At 39.7% G+C, this 19274-nt stretch overlaps 1 non-coding gene across 1 annotated transcript; it reads left to right on the top strand.

Moving 5' to 3' along the window:
* Window positions 1-1626: 1626 nt before the first annotated feature.
* TRNAD-GUC (transfer RNA aspartic acid (anticodon GUC)) lies at window positions 1627-1699 on the top strand. The gene has a single exon. It is a non-coding gene; the product is annotated as a tRNA-Asp (tRNA).
* The last annotated feature ends 17575 nt before the right edge of the window (window positions 1700-19274 follow it).

The raw sequence follows: 19274 nt of genomic DNA, 5'->3' as shown, positions 1-19274 counted from the left end.
GAGGAAAACAGCATTCTGACCTGGTACTCACAGGCAGTAACTGTGTTTAGAAGACTTTAGGGAGAAAGCCATCTTCTAAAGCTTCCCTGCTGATACAGATGGGAATAAACTGGAGAATATTTTTTCACTGTGCTTTTTTATTGTTATTGCAAAGCAGAAGCGTGTCTAATTTTCTACTTGTAGAAGTGGTTCCCCTTATAAACAGACCATTTATCACAACACTGGTTCAGTAATAGCATTACAATGAAAACACTAGTTAGAAAACCAATAATATCATAAAACTTCTTCCCAGCTTTCCAGGGGAAATGAATCAGAAGACTAAATGGTAGTCTGTGTTGCCTGGAGGAAGAAGAGACAAATGTAGATCGTCACGTCCATTGGAGAAATAACAAAATTTTCTTTTGTCCTAAATTCAAGCTGCAAAAATATGACAACAAAGATAAAGAATACCTATAGTCTAATTACAAAGCACAACATCGAAATCTGTCCGAGTCCATTTGTGCGGCTGATTTACTCCATGGCCTTGGAACTTTCAATAATAAAGTTAAAATAAGGGCATAAATCATAGGCGATTTTTGTTGTTTAATTTTTAGTGGCTCTAAATAAATTGCTGTACGTATCTAATTACATTAGTGTGAGATACAAGTGATTTCATTCAAACTCTGAAAGGATTTAGTGGTTGCAGAACCCACCATTGCAGTTTTAAAAAGAACTGGAGTAAGCCAAGTATGAGATGGTTATCACAGATTATCAGAATTTGGATAGAATCGTAGAATGTGCCACTGGGGTGCTATCATTTCTTGAAAGGTAATTGATAGTGTTTATTTAAATATATCTTGATTTAGAGGCTAAGTCTAGTCCCTAAGTCTGGTACAGAGTTTCTCACCCTCAGCACTATTAACACTTGGAGCCAGAAAATTCTTTTTTTTTAAATTGAAGTATAGTTGATTTACAATGTCATGTTACTTTCAGGTGTACAGCACAGTGATTCAGTTATATATATATATATATATATATATATATATATATATATTCTTTTTCAGATTCTTTTCCCATATGGGTTATTACAAAATAGTATAGTTCCCTGTGCTATTGCTCTACAGTAGGTCCTTGTTTGTTATCTATTTTACATATACTAATGTGTGTCTGTTAATCCCATCCTCCTAATTTCTCCCTCCCCACCTTCCCCTTGAGTTACCATAAATTTGTTTCCTATGTCTGTGGGTCTATTTCTGTTTTGTAAATAAGTTCATTTGTATCCTTTTTTTTTCAGATTCTACATATAAGTGATATCATATGATATTTGTCTTTTTCCATCTGGCTTACTTCACTTAGTATGATAATCTCTAGGTCCATTGGAAAATTCTTCACTGGGGGCATGGGTAGAGGGGCTGTCCCGTGCATTCCCAGCCTCTACCCACTAGACACCAATAGCGTGCTGACCAAGTGTCTCCAGAAGTTGCAAAATTGCCCAAGGTTGAGAACCACTGATCTAGTAGAACAATTACTTTTGCAGGGCAAAAGCAGGCCCACTTTGGAGTGGCTCTTCAGGCAACATATTGATAACATACCAGTGAGCCATTAAGAGAGGCTCCCTCTCATTTCAGATTCCCAGTGTCTGGGTATTCCCTGGTGGTCCAGTGGTTAGGACTCTGTGCTGTCACTGCCGAGGGCCCAGGTTCAGTCCCTGGTTGGGGAACTAAGATCCCACAAGCCGCATGGCGCTACAGAAAAAAAAAAAAAAAAAACGAACCAATTCCCAGTGTCAACTAGCCAGGAGATCCTGGACCCAAACAGTCACATCCACACTTACACTTCTTACTATTGTTTGTCTTCAATCACCCATTTCTTTAACATGCCTTTTCAATATTTACACTGATTAACATTTAACTACCCTTGCATATGCAGTATCCAACCCAGGCAAGAGATAAAGCCTACAAGATTAATTACATATCTCATCTCTACCCTCCCACATGTGTTTGCTCACTATTTGTTTACAGGAATCAAAACCATTTCTACCAACAGCAGTCTGAAGAACTGTCATCAGTAAATCAAGTGAGAATCAAGATTTTCAACAAAAAATGAAATATATGACTTACATGTCTGAAAATCTGGCAGTCTGAAAAACCTAAAACATATCTTGACACAGATCATACAGAACTGCTGAGCAGGAAATGCTTTTTAAATCCTACTAAATACACAGCAGAGCTTGAAAGAAAGAAAGGGAAATCCCAGGCTCCAAAAGCAAAGAGGAAAGCTGGAAACAAACCAAATGTCCACCTACAATATAAATCCTGTTATATTCATGCAGTGAAATAATATACAACAATGAGAATAAACAAACTACAACTCCAAGAAACAATACGAGTGAACCTCAGAAATACAATGATAAGCAAAGGAAGCCAGATTCAAAAGGATGTATGCTGTGATTGCATTTATACAAAGTTCAAAGGTAGGCAAAATTAATCTATGATGCTAGAAGTCAGAATAATGATTCTTCTTGGGAGGAAATAGTGTTTGGAAAGGATATTAGGAGATTTCTAGTAATGTTCTTTTTCTTTATCTGGGTACATGTTACATAGGTATGTTCACTTGTGAAAAGATATTGAGTTATATATTTATAATCTGTGTGCTTTTCTATATGTATGTTATACTTCAATAAAATGTATGAATCAAAAAGGGAAGGGGCAGCGTACTAGAAACCAGAGCAGTAACCTGGTAGCTGAAACAGGAGCAGTAGACTTGTGAGTCTTCCTAACCATGACATTTGAGTTTAATGCCCACCAGGGACAGGACTTTGAGGCCTTGGGGCCATATAAGGCAGGAAGATGTATCTAAGATACCTACAAAATACCAGACTGTCAAAGAGCTACACCACACTGAAAGGCTGGATTGGAGGGGAATGTCTTCCTACCAGTAAACAGGAAGATAACAAGAAAGATTGTTTTCCTTAAACTGGGTTCAGAGTTTAAAAGAAAATCTCTTTGGAAAAGTTACAATCTAGACCCAACCCTCATGGTGTTAAGGGCTTCACATATATACCTCATACTAGCTACCTGGTCCAGACATCCCCAAAATGATATAATATCTTAAAAGTTGGGCTGGCATGGGAACTCTTTGGGTGATGCAGTGTTCTATATCTTGACTGTGGTGATGGTTCCACAAATGTATACATTTGTCAGATCTCATCAAACATACTTTAAAAGGGTGTTTGTACTCTGTGTAAAATCCAACTAAAAAAATAAACTGACAAAAAATAGTTGGCATAGGGATGGTAATATCCCTAGTGCACCTGGCAGAAACAAATACAAATTTACTCTGGAAGCAGTCTCAAAATGAAGATGGGATTACAACTGAAAATTATAAAACACACAGAGAAAGAATCCACCTTGAACAAAAATTAGCAAACAATAAACAACAGGATGGTATCACTATCCCTAGAACTTTAATTAAGACCAGTGTTGGACAGAGTTGGATTGGATAAAATTAAGTATGTTTAAAATAACTAGAGCCACAAAGGAAGGAATAGAAAGCATAAGACAGAAAAAAACACAATCAGAATTGAAGACAGAACAATCAGAATCACAAAATTATTAAATAGAACATTTAGAACTTAAAAACATCGTATGGTAAAACCCATTAACCAAAGACTAGGAACACACCTGCAGTCAAAAAAAACTAGCTTCATCTAGCTTGCTATAGCAAAGGAGAATGTACACCAGAGCAGTTGTTGGAGGGCTTTATTATAGAATTTGTACTTGAACTTGGTGAACTAAGCAGGGTTTAAGAAAGCAGGTGTTGGTTCTATATCTGATGTTGTTGAGGAGCGGAGGAAATCTGGTGATTGAATATCTTGATAATTTTTATGTAAAAAGCAGGAGTATTAAAGCATGGCTGGAGTTATAATTGTCAAAGAAGCAGTAGTCACTCACATTAGTTAAGGGTACTATGTTTAATTATTCTTATGGCTGCAGAGTGTACTTCTTTCTGTCTTGTTCCAAACACCTAGATGGAGGGGTGTTATCTGGTCATTGTTTTTACTCTGTTAGCATTGTCGTTTTTCAATTATAAACACCTGAACGTCCACCTGATCAGTTTTTTATTTTATTAAGTGATTAACTTTTAAAACCCTCAAGGAGTTAAATTATTTAGCAGATTGATATAGCTGAAGAGAGAATTAGCAAAGTAGAAAATAAATCTGAGGATATTAGAATGCAGCATAGAGACATACAGTGTCATACAGACATACAGAGCAGATAGGAGACTTAGAGGATAGAATGACAAGGTCTAGCATACATACTATAGATATTTAGGATGGAGATGCAATATTCAAAGTGATAATAGCTGAGAACTTTCCATAATTGTTAGAAAATACGAATGGTCATATTCAGGAGGTAAAATGATAATGGCATAGGATAAATAAAAATAAAGCTATATCAAGAGAAATTCACACATATACTAGTAAAAATTCTGGAGACCAAGTGCAAAAAAAATAAAAACGATCTTATGTAAAACCAGAGAGAAAAAAGAAAACAGGGATTACCTATAAAGGACAACTACCTAAAATTAGAGTGTCAACATATTTCTGGGTTCTTTTCTTTTCTGTTTTTTGGGCCATGCTGCACAGCTTGCAGGATCTTAGTTCCCTGACCAGGGATCAAACCCAGGCCCCCGCAGTGAAAGCGCCAAATCCTAAACACTGGACCACCAGGGAATTCCCGTCAACAGATTTCTTAATAGCAACAATAAAATACAGAAGACAGTACAATAATAACATCAAAACGCTAAGAGAAAATAACTGTACTATGATTCTATGCACAGCTATACAGCTATCTAACAATAAGACTCAATTAAAGACACTTTAAGGCAAATACAATACCACTAACAAAGTCCAGCTGAAAGAATTTCTAGGTGTTCTACTGGAAGGAACAAGATACAAGAAAGATCCATGAGCAAAGAAACCTGGAAGGAAGTGGATAAATTTAAATAAATACTATCTACACAAATATATAATAATAATAATGATGAATAATGGGAGTTAAAAAACCAACAATAATAATAATTACTATTTTAGGGAGAACTAAAATACTGGACAACAACAACAAATTAGTAGAGAGGAATTAGAGTTAAGGCGTTCTAAAAACTTAATGTTTAACAGGAGAGTAGAGATAATGACTCATGTTTTTGTTAAGTTGAATAATGCATGTAAAAAATTTAAAGTAAACCATTAAAGGAATAGAAATGGAATTTTTAACTTCCAAATCAATCAAGGGGAATAAAAGAGAACAGCAAATGCTGATCAATCCACTAGGAGGTTTAAAAAAATAAAAGGAGGGCTTCCCTGGCGGCACAGTGGTTGACAGTCCGCCTGCCAATGCAGGGGACACGGGTTCGTGCCCCGGTCCGGGAAGATCCCACATGCCGCGGAGCGGCTGGGCCCGTGAGCCATGGCCGCTGAGCCTGCGCGTCCAGAGCCTGTGCTCCGCAACGGGAGAGGCCACAGCAGTGAGAAGCCCGCGTACCGCAAAATAAATAAATAAATAAATAAATATAAATAAAAGGAGAAAAGAGAACAGAGAAAATCAGAATGAATAGAAATCACACACATGAACACAAAAATTAGAGAAATTTATGCAAACATATGAGAAAGCATGATAACTGTAATTGACCCTACCTATAAAAACGTAGCAATAATCAGATTGGGAAAAAAGAAAGAAAAATTCAGCCTTTTTAAAATAAGACATTAAAACTAAGGAGTTAAAAATATTAAAAGAATGAAAAAAGGTATATTATACAAAAACTTACCAAAACTGAAGAAACCATATTAAAATAAGCCCCTCAAAGAACTCAAAAGCGCTATAAGCAGTATAAACTATAACAGAAAGGAGACACCTAATAACTAAAGAAACAAATAGAAAGGAAAATTTAACAAAGTGTTAATGCACCTAGTAATATAGCCTCATGTACGTGTATTAAAAATTAACAGATTATAAATATAAATTGACAAATCCACCATCATTGTATGTGATCATAGCACATATCTCTGTTGTAAGATTAAGCAAATGAAAAATTAAAAAGAATGTGGAAGATTTGAACACAATTAACAACCTTGATCAAATGTGTGTGTGTGTGTGTGTGTGTGTGTGTGTATACCTGCACCTGACATTAATAGAACAAACATTCTATTCAGGCACACAATTTACCAAAACTGACAATAAACTAGGTCTCAAAGCAAGTCTCAACACATAATATCTCATATTTATTAGGCGCTTACTCTGTGCGAGGCACTGGCTAAATGCTTCAGTGCTTCACACGTATTAACTTGTTTAACCCTCACAATAACCCTACTGGAGTAGGTATTATTATTATCCCCATGTTAAAGATGAGGAAACTCAGGATAAAAAGAAATAAAGAAAATTGCCTGAACTCATCAACTGATAAATTGGACTGCTGTTCAAACTAATGTCGTCTGCAGATATGCACTTTTTTTTTGTTCAGAGAGAAAGTTTTAAAAGATAGGTGCAAGTACATGTTCTAATCACCCTGAATTGATAAGTTTTGGCATTTGGTCATATATCTTCTAGTATTTTCCTTTTTTCAAAAAGACATAGAACCCTTATAGTTAAGTCCCCTTTAACAACCATTAACAGTTCGATTTCCAACCTCTTCTCCATGATATATATGAATCCTCCCAGTTTTATGTGTACTTTATATATTTATAACAGCCAATGTGTCACCATTAAAAATGTTTAATATTGGTATTGGTGACCATGTATGTGCAAATGTGCACATATACATGGACATCAATTTTAACAGTTACATGGAGAAGGTACAGCAGGGCATCCTGAGTGGGAAAAAAAAAAAATAGCTTATCCTGTAGGAAATACATCAGAACTGTTGTCTTTTTCTTTCTAAGGAGGAGGTGTTTATCCTAAAGTAAAACAGAGACATCATAATGCTTCACTCCAAATAATTTTCCTACATACCACAAAACAATGATTATCCCTAATAAAATTAACTGTGATTCCCTTAATATCATATAATACTGTATCAATATCAAAATTTCCCAGTTGTCTCCAGCATGTCATTTACTGCTGGCTTATTCAAATTAAGATTTAATCAAAGATCACACATTGCATTGCACTTGGGGCTTTTCTGTCTCTTCAGTCTCTTTTATCTTAATAAAGGCCTCCCATCACTTTTTCGTGTCATTAAAATACTGAAGATAATTGTAGAGTATCCCACTTCTAGGTTTGCCCAATTTTTTCTTTAGATATTGTTTTAACTTTTTTCTCTGCCCTTTGTATATCCTGTAAACCAGAATTTAGGTCTAAAGCTTGTTTAGATTCAGGCTAAATATTTTTAGTGCGAATACTTCATACGTGAGTCTATGTGCTTCACATCACAATACATTAGGAAGCGCATAATGTCTGATTGTTGACTAAAAATGGATGGTAAGATTAATAACTGAGTTAAAGAGATGACACTCAGGTTCCACCATTGCAGTGCTATGGTTTACCTTTTTTTCCCAGCAAATAGTTGGTGGGGTGGTATTTTGGCAATGGGTACGTTGTCATCCTGTCTCCCATCATCACTTGACCTAATGGTTTCAACATTCATGGATGACCTAGGTTCAAAGAGTCATTTCTTTAAGGGTTCCAAAATGGTTATTTTCCAGTTCTGTCCTTTCTTCTACATCTATATTAGCTGTCATTCTTTTTTTTTTTTTAATTCATTTTTGGCTGCGTTGGGTCTTCGTTGCTGCCCAGGCTTTCTCTAGTTGTGGCGAGCAGGGGCTACTCTTCATTGCAGTGCGTGTGCTTGTGGCTTCTCTTGTTGCGGCGCACAGGCTCTAGGTGCGCGGACTTCAGCAGTTGTGGCGCACAGGTTTAGTTGCTCTGTGGCCTGTGAGATCTTCCTGGACCAGGGATCGAACCCGTGTCCCCTGCATTAAGCGGGCGGATTCTTAACCACTGTGCCACCAGGGAAGCCCAAGGGCATATACTCTTAACAGCCATGATCTCTTGCTTCTCCAAAGAATCAGTAGCAAGGTTTCTGATCATAATGCAATTAAAAGAGAATTATTAATAAAATATGATGAAAATAATATGTATATTTAGAAATTTAAAATAGTTTCTAAATAATTGTGGGTCAGAAGTGAATTAAATGTAAAAATTAAGACATTTATAACAATGATAACTTAAAATCTACCCATCAAACATGTGGGATGCTGTTAAGGCCGCAAAATAACAGAGGAACAGATAGTAAGATTCAGCAAGGAAAAAAGATAAGGGGCAAATACCTATAAGCAATTTTATGGCAAGAAATAAAAAATTTAGACAAAAGGTACATTTTTGTAGGAAAAAAATAGCTTGCCAAGAACAAATAGAAAACCTGAATGTAAACATTTAACAAATTGAGTCAGAAGTTTAAAATGTTCCCCCCAGAAAACTCTCCCCTGTCGTCTGAAAGGTTTATAAGAAAATGCTACCAATCAAAGAACAAATAAGCCCTGTCTTATACAAAGTGTTCCAGAAAGTAGAAAAACAAGGAAACAACCCACAACTATTTTATGAGGATTATAAACCTGATACTAAAACCAGACGAGGGTAGTACATAAAAAAAAAAAGAAAGAAAGAAAGTGAAATGCTATTAGACTGCTAAGTATTCACCAAAATTGTTCATATCTCCCAACTTCCCTTGCAGTTAGGTGTAGGTATATGACAATGTTCCCGAAGTGGAATATAAGTGTAAGTGATATATGCCACCACCACATGGAGACTTAAAAATTTCAAGCACAAGCTTTCATGTTTTTTTCCTTTATGACTAACTGTAATGATGACCTCCAGGTCTACCGTAAAGAACACAAATTCAAGATGGCAGAGCCCCTGTCAGCCTCCATCCCTGAAAGACTACATATAGCAGATAAGATATTTGCATCTCATATGCAAAGGATTAGTATCAGAATACAGAAACAACTCCTATAAGTGGATAAGAAAAAGACAAACAATCCATTAAGAAAAAAAAGGCAAAAGCTATTGATCGGACAATTCAGCAGAAGTACAAAACCAAATTGCCAATAAACAAAGGACAAAATGCTCAATCTCACTAGTAATAAGTGAAATCCGAAATAATATTACAGTAAGATACCCTTGCATAACCTTCAAATTGGCAACAAAATTTAAATCTAACAATAGCAAGCGTTGGTGAGAACATGAGGCAGTGACAACTGTCTCATTCATTGCTGACAGAAGCATAAAAAGGAGAAAAATTTGGGAATAACCAATCAAGTTGAAAATGCACATTTCTTATAATCCACCAATTCCATTCCTTAATATACATTCTAGAAAACAATTGCATGCAAACACAAAGAGACATTAACAGAATCTTTGCAAAGAGCAAAGAGCTCTTTGTGAAAGAGCAAAACATAAGAATAAATAAATGTTCATCAGCAGGAAAGATGAACGCATTCTATGCAGCAAGAAAACTAAATTCTCTAGGACAATATGTATCAACAAGGATAATTCTCCAAAACATGTTAAGGGGAAACAAAACAAGTAGCAGAGACATAGTACATATGATATGATTTACATACAATTCAAAAGTAGGCAAAACAATGACCATTTGTGAATACTTACATATGTAGTAAATATAAACAGTAAATATACAAAAGCTATATATAATGATAAACACCAAATTCAGGATAGTGGTTGCCTCTAGGAAGGGAGAGAAAATAACAGAGGGCTTCAACTGTGTCTGTAATAATTTATTTCCTTAAAAAAAAAGTATAGAAAGGATTAGATGTAAATGTAAGAAAATGTTAAGATTTGATAGATCCTGCGTGCCAGGCTGCTCAATATTTTTCTGTACATTTAAAATACAATTGACCATATGCTTATGAATTTGCCTACTCCCTAAAATTTATCTGTAATTCCCAGATCAATACACACATGGGGCTTTTTTGGTCACTGGAAGGCATGCACAGTGTCAAACAACTTGAGTCACTTGATACCCATATTCCCAGCTGCGGCAGAAGGCAGCACTGCCTTACAAAGTCCTTTTTGTGGTCTGTTTAGTGTTTCGTGTTTTGCATTTTTGTGGTTTTTGTTGATGGTTTCACTACTTAAAATGGCCCTCAAGTGTATAAGAAAGCTGTGCGGCCTAGTGTGTTAGATTTGGTGCCTGCAGGCATGTTATATATAGTGGTGTTGGCCCTGAGTTCAGTGTTAGTGAATGAACAATTATATATTGTTCATTAAACGAGGTGTCTTTAAAAAGAAGCACACATAGGGCTTCCCTGGTGGCGCAGTGGTTGAGAGTCCGCCTGCTGATGCAGGGGACACGGATTCGTGCCCCTGTCCGGGAAGATCCCACATGCCGCAGAGCAGCTGGGCCCATGAGCCATGGCCGCTGAGCCTGCGCGTCCGGAGCCTGTGCTCCACAACGGGAGAGGCCACAGCGGTGAGAGGCCCGCGTACCGCAAAAAAAAAAAAAAAAGAAAAAAAAAAAGAAAAAAGAAAAGAAACACAGAGCAAGCTTATGTATTGATAGGTTGATGAAAAATTGTGACCAGAAATTCACAGGAACCTAACCTTGTTCTTGTGAAGCAATGACTCATAATTCAATGTTTGCTAATTTGCTATGTCGGGGACAGGGAAATTTCCCTCCTACCTCCCTTGAGTTCTTCCGACTGATTTAATAATTAAATTGACACAAGACAGATAAACAGGAAAACAAACAAACAAACAAACTGGAGAGCTCATAGAAATGGGAGTCCTGAACTGACCAAAGCAGGCTGTCTATATATCATTTTTAGATAATTATTTGTGAAGATTTAATAAAGGTCCTTGTGCTTAGGGTAGCAGACTAATGAAGAAGTAACAAAGTTTGTTTATACATCTTTCTTAGTCTTGAATTCCATAACTCTGGTAATAAGGATACTTTCTATCCTCCTGTTATAGGAAAGATACTTTCGCATGGGAGATTTATTTCCTGCTTTCAGGGAGAAAGAGTGGGGTCAGGATGTTTTTCTATATCAATTTTTTTCCACCAGCTGTTTCTCAAGTAACTTTAAATCAAAATAATCAATATACTATTGGGCCGTATCTTGGGGTGATCTGCTCTGAGCCCCAACAGCTGATTATTCAGCATTTGCAGAGAGAGTATAGACCATAATTACCATGAATAACAAGAATCAACTGTATTTAATTTAAAATATTACAGCATATATTTCCATGAAAGGTGCAAGCTGTGGTATCTCCCTGCAATTCCACTCCTAGGCGTACACCCAAAAGGACTGAAAATATACGTTCCTACAGAAATGTGGATGCAAATGTTCGCAGCAACATTATTCACAATGGCCAGAAATAACCCAAATGTCTATGAACTGATAAATGGATAAATTAATGTGATATACTCATACAATGAATATCATTCAGCCATTAGAAGGAATAAGACAGGCTACAACATACATGAACCTTGAAAACTTTATGCTGAGTGAAAGAAGCCGGACATAAAAGGCACATTGTATGACTCCATTTTCATGAAATGTCCAGAATAGAGAGATCTATAGAGACAGACAGTAAATTAGTGGCTTCCAAGGACTTGGGGAAGGGAGATATGAGGGTTGACTGCTAATGGGTATTGTTCAAGGCTACATACACAAAAAGGAAGGCTTCACAGTTCATTAGTTTTTAAAATGCATGTTCTCATATGATGAACCAGTGATCACAAAGCAGGGTCTGCTGAGCCTGAATGACCATCTCATCCAGGTTTGTTATTCTTTTCTTTCCTTCCTTCCTCTGTCCCTCCCTTCCTTCCTTCCATTTTGAACTTTCCACTGTGGAAGTTTTACCACAGGTTCAAAATAGACTCTATAATGGACTTCCTATTCATTTAGAGAGTATAGTGGAGGGTCAGACAGATCCATCACCTACCCTCAACAATTATTACATGGCCGATTTTTTTTAAATCTACAGCCCCATTTGTTCTTGTGTTAGGTTTGGTACTCTGACAAATAACTGTGAAGACGGGATAAAATGACCAAAAGATTTACTGGGGAAAATACTTGAGGGAAAAGGGGAAGAGAGCCAGAGAAGGCTAGGAGAGCTGCCAGACTGCAGCACAAGCAGTGGCACTGTGGAGAAGAGAAAGGAGGTGGGGTAGGAAAAGTCTTAGACCTCAGTGCAATTTTAAGAAATTTTCAGCAAAGTGAATTTTTGAGCCAAGGTGACATGTCAGATGAGTCCCCATCTCCTAGGAATGGGCCTGCCTTAGATCTCTGCTGCACTCAGTCATTGGCCAGGAATAGTTCATGAGAAGCATGGCCTTAGTGTAAACTGGTAATGTCAGAGTACAGTTCAGCTGGGTGCAGTTTCCTACATTCACCTAATGTTTTCACAGACAAAATTGCACATAAATTCAAAGTTTGCATTATGCTCAATAATTTCTTAATAAATCAATTGCATGGAATATTGCATGGAAAATTCTCATTTTCAATACAAGTGTTACAGTAAAACTGACAGAATGGCAAAGGGTATTTCCACGTCCCCTTCAAGTAACACTGAAAACATACATTGAAAAAAAAGGGGAGGGCTTCCCTGGTGGCGCAGTGGTTGACAGTCCGCCTGCCGATGCAGGGGACACGGGTTCGTGCCCCGGTCCGGTCCTGGAAGATCCCACATGCCGCGGAGTGGCTGGGCCCGTGAGCCATGGCCGCTGAGCCTGCACGTCCGAAGCCTGTGCGCCGCAACAGGAGAGGCCACAGTGAGAGGCCCGCGTACCGCCAAAAAAAAAAAAAAAAGAAAAGAAAAAAATGGGGAGCCTGGCAGGTCACCAACTCACTTCCACTCCAGAAAAATTATGGGCTGGAGTTCAATCTTATATCTTTGATGTGCATGTATTTATTTCTACATGTTTGTCAGAAAGAATGAGGTATACTCAAACATGCATTTGAAACTATTTGGAGACATTTATATATCACCTGGAGAATTACCTTTAATCCTTTGATTTTTCAGGTTGTTCACTGTGAACACGTTATTTTTTCTTTCCTTTCTCTTTCCCCCAAAGTTTGTCAATTTTAAAAGAAATTTTTCTTTTAAAGTTTCTCTGAATGGTTCACCACTTAGGAATATATTTCTTTTGTCCAGAAAAGTACTAATTAAAAATTTTAAGGGGCTTCCTTGAATTCCCTATTCCCCAGAGGCAAAAAAAAAAAATAATGAAACATATGATGTTGGCAATATCAGTACAGTAACAAATTTATAAGGAAAGTTTTCTTCATATTTCTGTAATTTGGGAACGAATGGGGCAGTAGAAGAAATGATATCAAATGGATATAGGAGATTGAGTTACATAGGTTTTGTTTTTATTTTACTGTGATATATTCATAATTCCAATCCCCACAACATTCTCTGGAATGACTATTTATTGGAGCCTACTCAAAAATAAATTTTATTTTTAAATTCTCCCAAGTTCTCCCTTTTCCATGTTAAACAGTTATGGTTCCTCCAGCCATTTCTCATTTGGTACAATTTTAAGTTCTTTCACTACCATCTTTGTATTTCTTTTGGAGAAGCTTCTGTGCCTTAGTGGCCCAGAGCTCCTCAGTCTTGGAACTATTAACATTTTAAATCAGATAATTCTCTGCTGTGGGAGACTGTTCTGTGCTCCACACGTAGTATAGCAGCATCCCTGGCCTTTAAGAACTAGATGCCAGTCATACAACCCCTCCCTCCCCTAGTTGTGACAAACAACATTGTCTACAAATGTTCCCTGGGGACAAAATTGCCCTTGGTTGAGAACTACTGGTCTAGCCATTGAAGAACAAAGAAGAAATTCCGAATGTAACAAAGACTTTACACTTTCTATTTGAAAAACAAAAGGCCCTCGCACTTTGGGAGGAGCAGATCGCTCTCCAGAGTAAAGAAGTATTATTTGTAGTTTAGAAAGGACAGGATGAGGAGAGCAGGGAGAAGAAGCTCACCCCTGGGAAAGTCTTAATGTTTTCCTGCCTGAAGGCATGTCAGTATAGAAATGTCTCATATGTGATTATACCATGCTTACTCTGTTACAGATCTCCGTAAATTTTACTATATCCTGGAAAGCTTTGGGTCAGATTGTATGATTTGTGAACTTAAGAAAGGGACTCAGTTCCTCATCTGGGTTGATCTAGTGCAAAATACAAATACTTTGTGCGCAATAGGAGCCTGGAGACTGTGGAATCTACAGAACTCTCCTTTGACCTTCCTTGAGATGTGGACTCAAATTTTATCAGGTTCTTAAGAACCTGTTCAATTCCAGCTGACATCTGTGTATTATGTGCATCTTAACCATCAGAGCAGAAGAGGTCTGTAAGCTCTCTTGTTTTGGACACCTATTAATATGAAACTGAAACAGGAGGGAAGGGGGCAGGGCATCACCTTTAAAAGAATGACTTAGCTGTTGAGGACACGACATAAACTGGTTAGAATCAACTAGGTCCAAGATGGTGGGAGATTCAACTTCCAGTGGACCTTGAGCCTCATTATACGCTCATTGTAATACAATAGCTAAATGACTCACCCACAGGTGCCACGACACTTCTGAGGCCAACCATAAAAGGCCAAGAAGTAGACGTGGGCAGTGGTCCAATTCCTGGAAATTCCCTCACTTTTCCTGAAATAGTTGGAATAATTCGCCCACTCATTAGCCTATGAAATTACCCAGCCCATAAAAGCTAACCACCCCGTATTTCAGGGCCTCTTGCTTTCTGAGATGGCCCACACTCTGCCTGTAGAGTGTGTTTCTCCCATGCCACTCTCACTTTCCGAGATGACCCCGTGCCCTGGGGCCACTCTCGCCTTTTGAGACGGACCACATTCTGTCTATGGAATCTGTCTCTCTCTAAATAAATCCGGTTCTTACCTCTCGCTTTGTCTCTCACCGAATTCATTCTGTGCTGAGACATAAAGAACCTGAACTTCAGTAGGTCTTGAGACCAGGTGTGTAATTATAATTAAAAGACAGTGGGTTCAAATCCCAGTCTGGGTTTTAGCTGGGTTCGGGTCCCAGCCTGTGGGTTCAAGTCCCATCTTAGTTGTGCAGTTTCAAAACCAAGTGCCTCTGCCAAGTTCATGATTAACCTCTCTATCCAGAACGCTGTTCCCTTTCTGGTTCCACACGTGTTGCCCTCAGGACCGAGGAGTATCAAAGAAAGGAGGGGATTGAAACTGAGCAGCACCCTGTGCGGCCCTCCTGGGCACAAAAGCCTTACCATGTCCCCCATTTCTTTATTTTTTAAGTTAATTAATTAATTTATTTATTTTTGGCTGCGTGGGGTCTTCGTTACCACGCCCGGGCTTTCTCTAGCTGTGGCGAGCGGGGACTTCTCTTGCTGCGGAGCACGGGCTCTAGGCACGCGGGCCTCTGTAGCTGTGGCACGTGGGCTCAGTAGTGGCTCGTGGGCTCTAGGGCACAGGCTCAGTAGTTGTGGCACATGGGCTTACTTGCTCTGCCGCATGTGGGATCGTCCCAGACCAGGGATCGAACCTGTGTCCCCTGCATTTGGCAGGCGGATTCTTAACCACTGCACCACCAAGGAAGTTCATCCCCCATTTCTTGTTTGTAGGAAAAAGGTTTCAGCCTCCTAGACTTTCACTGAGTTCCTAAGGGCAGATTCAAATAGTTACTAATTAGCAGAGTGAGGGAATGCAGGAACAGAGGAAAGGCAGTCAAGAAACAATAGTGCAGCAATGGGGCAGCATCCTGGTTCCTCAAGGGATACACATAACAATCGGATACATCTCTGAGCTCTTCTATAGGAACTAAGGCCCCCAGACAGGCTGGAACCAGAAGACTAATGACTGAAAATTCCTGGAGCACCACCTTGTTACCTCCTCACCAAGCAATCAGAGGAAGGTCACATGCCCTGCAGACCTCTCCCCACATTTTACCTATAAAAACTCTTCCCCTAAACCTATTGAGGAGTTAGGAGTTTTTTCTTTGCATTACGCGGGCCTCTACACTGTTGTGGCCTCTCCCGTTGCGGAGCACAGGCTCCAGACGCGCAGGCTCAGCGGCCATGGCTCACGGGCCCAGCCGATCTGCGGCATGTGGGATCTTCCCGGACCGGGGCACGAACCCGTGTCCCCTGCATCGGCAGGCGGACTCCCAACCGCTGCGCCACCAGGGAAGCCCTATCTGCACTTTTCTTCACCACAACCCCGTGTCAGTAGATTGGCTTTATTGTGCACAGGTGTGTGGACCTAGTTTGGTTTGGTGACAAATATACTCTAGTATTTTTCTCCCAGACACATTGCAGTGATGATTGCTTTATATGTGTGTGTGTGTGTGTGTGTGTGAAGTATTATTTAGAAGCTAAGAGCATTGACTCTAGAGTTGGACTCCTTGAATTCAAATCATGGCATTGTCACTTTACCTCTACCACTATGCTATGCTGTCTTTAAACTTCAATGTCCTCGCACTCCAAAATAGGGATAATAATATTATTTGTCTCATGGGGCTACTTGAGAGGATTAAATGAGCTTGTGTGCAGAGCACGTAGCAGAATCTGAAAAGGTGTTAGCCTTTGACAAATGTTGGCTAGAATTATTTATTCCTAACTCACCTTTATATACGTTTTCTTTCATAGGTGCTAACTCTCATAATTGTCCCATCATGGGCTTATGTCTTTGTTGTTGCTTGGCTCTAAGTGCAGGAATTTACATTCATCTCTCATTAATCTCATCTTGATGACAGCATGGCACTCAGAATCAGATAACTTTGGTTTCGATTTCAACTCTACTTACATCTTACCAGAATTATGAAAATTAAATCAAAACTGTATGTGGCGGGCTTCCCTGGTGGCGCAGTGGTTGAGAGTCCGCCTGCCGATGCAGGGGACACGGGTTCGTGCCCCGGTCCGGGAAGATCCCACATGCCGCGGAGCGGCTGGGCCCGTGAGCCATGGCCGCTGAGCCTGCGCGTCCGGAGCCTGTGCTCCTCAACGGGAGAGGCCATAGCAGTGAGAGGCCCGCGTACTGCAAAAAAAAAGAAAAAAAGAAAGAAAGAAAGAAAACAATATGTGGCAAAAGACTAAATCAGTGGTTCTTAACCAGGGGTGATTTTTGCCTCCCAGGTGACACTTGGTGTTGCCGAAATTTGGCCTCTGTACACCTGTGCCGGATTAAATCTCGCAGACAGAGTTTTGGGTGAAGTAGGAAGAAATAGCTTTATTGCTTTGCCAGGCAAAGGGGGCCACAGGAGGCTAATGCCCTCCAAACTGTGTGTCCCACCCTGGAGGGGGCAGTGAGGAGTCTTATAGTGTTCAGGGAGTAGGGCGTGATCAGCTCGTGGACATTCTTCTGATTGGTTGGTGGTGAGGTAATTGGGAGTCAGCATCACCAACTTTCTGATTCCAACTGGTCTGGGGTCCACGTGCTGTGGGCAGCATACAGTTAATTTCTTCCAGCTGGTGGGGTTTTTAGTATCTGCAAAACAGCTCAAAAAACATAGCTCAGAATATTATCTACAGCCCTTGAGGAAAAATTAAAGGTCTTTGACTTTGTTTAATGGCTCAAGTTTTATTATTTTGTCTTGCTTGACTGTTTTCGTTTCTTTCTGCATTTTCTCACTTCTCTGATTAAATTTATTCTTTGACTAAAGTTTTTCTACAGACAAAAGGCAGTCGGAGGACATGGGTTGGGGTACTGTGGGAAGGTCTCATAGGGTCCTGCTCAGTTACATTGGCAGTGTTTGGAGACATTTTTGGTTGTCACAACTGGAGGCTCTTACTAGCATGTAGTGGGTAGAGGCCAGGGATGCTGCTACACCACTGCTACACATCTTATAGTGCGCAGGACAGATCCTCGCAACAAACAATTATCCAGTTCCAAATGTTAACAGCACTGAGGTTGAAAAGCCCTGCATCAAACTGAAAATGTCAGCTGTTATCTCTTCTAGCACCAACAAAATCTGTTGAAATAACTTTGAACCCCGACGACCTTTCTAAAACTTTAGCTCCTCCTCCCTGCTTTAGATTATGCTTAAATTTGATCAGTACACCATCTATACCTTTATCCAAAAAAATTTTTTTCTTTTTTGGCTGCACTGCACAGCTTGTGGAATCTTAGTTCCCCAACCAGGGATTGAATCCCAGCTTTCAGCAGTGAGAGCTTGGAGTCCTAACAATTGGACCGCCAGGGAATTCCTGTATCCAAATTATTAATAAAAATTGATAGTGTATAAGGATGGAGTGCTCCAGTTGCGTTACTGTTGAGGCAGCATGCATGGGAGTTAAGTGCACTGATAGGAATTTGTTAGTGTTCAATTCCCATCTCTATTGGTTACTAGCTGTGTGACTGTGGAAGTTATTTAACTCATGTGTGCCTCAGCTTCCTAATTTGTAAAACAGAGAAAGAATAATAAACCCACAGGGTCTCAGGGAGGATTAAATGGGATTAAAGCAGGTAAAGCATCAGGTGACGAGCCCATAGGAAGTATTCAGTGTTAACCAATCCCCATCTGCTAACTGAGTATCCTTCAGGTGCACTTGTTCAAGGAGTTATATATTCCGTGCTCTGTACCCCAGTCCACACCACATTCATCATTTTGTCAAAATAACATTATGATAATATTTATACGATTTGTTGACATCCTCTCATCATACACATTTTATAAAGATATTAGCTCCAATGAACGTCCTTCCTTCTTTCCTTCACTCCCTCCCTCTCCATCTCTCTCTCTTTTTTCTAAGACCACTGTTAGTATTGCAGAAACCTGAGCTCTGATTACCATAAATTCTCCCTTTGAAATCAGTTAAAAATTTATTTATTTGGTTGTGTTGGGTCTTCGTTACTGCGCGTGGGCTTTTCTCTAGTTGTGGTGATCAGGAGCCACTCTTCCTCACAGTGCACGCGGTCTTCTCATTGCGGTGGCTTCTCTTGTTGCAGTGCACAGGCTCTAGGTGCACAGGCTTCAGTAGTTGTGGCACGCGGGCTCGGTAGCTGTGGCTCTTGGGCTCTAGAGCACAGGCTCAGTAGTTGTGGTGCACGGGCTTAGTTGCTCCGCGGCACGTGGGATCTTCCCGGACCCGGGCTCGAACCCGTGTCCTCTGCATCAGCAGGCAGATTCTTTTTTTTTTTTTTTTGCGTTACGCGGGCCTCTCACTGTTGTGGCCTCTCCCGTTGCGGAGCACAGGCTCCAGACGCGCAGGCGCAGCGGCCATGGCTCACGGGCCCAGCCGCTCCGCGGCATGCGGGATCCTCCCAGACCGCTGCACGAACCCGTGTCCCCTG

Source organism: Pseudorca crassidens, chromosome 16 (genome assembly GCF_039906515.1).
Source record: "Pseudorca crassidens isolate mPseCra1 chromosome 16, mPseCra1.hap1, whole genome shotgun sequence".
In the NCBI taxonomy this organism is placed as follows: Eukaryota; Metazoa; Chordata; class Mammalia; order Artiodactyla; family Delphinidae; genus Pseudorca; species Pseudorca crassidens.
The sequence above is the reverse complement of the archived record's forward strand: the minus strand, read 5'-3'. Positions and strand labels throughout refer to the sequence as shown.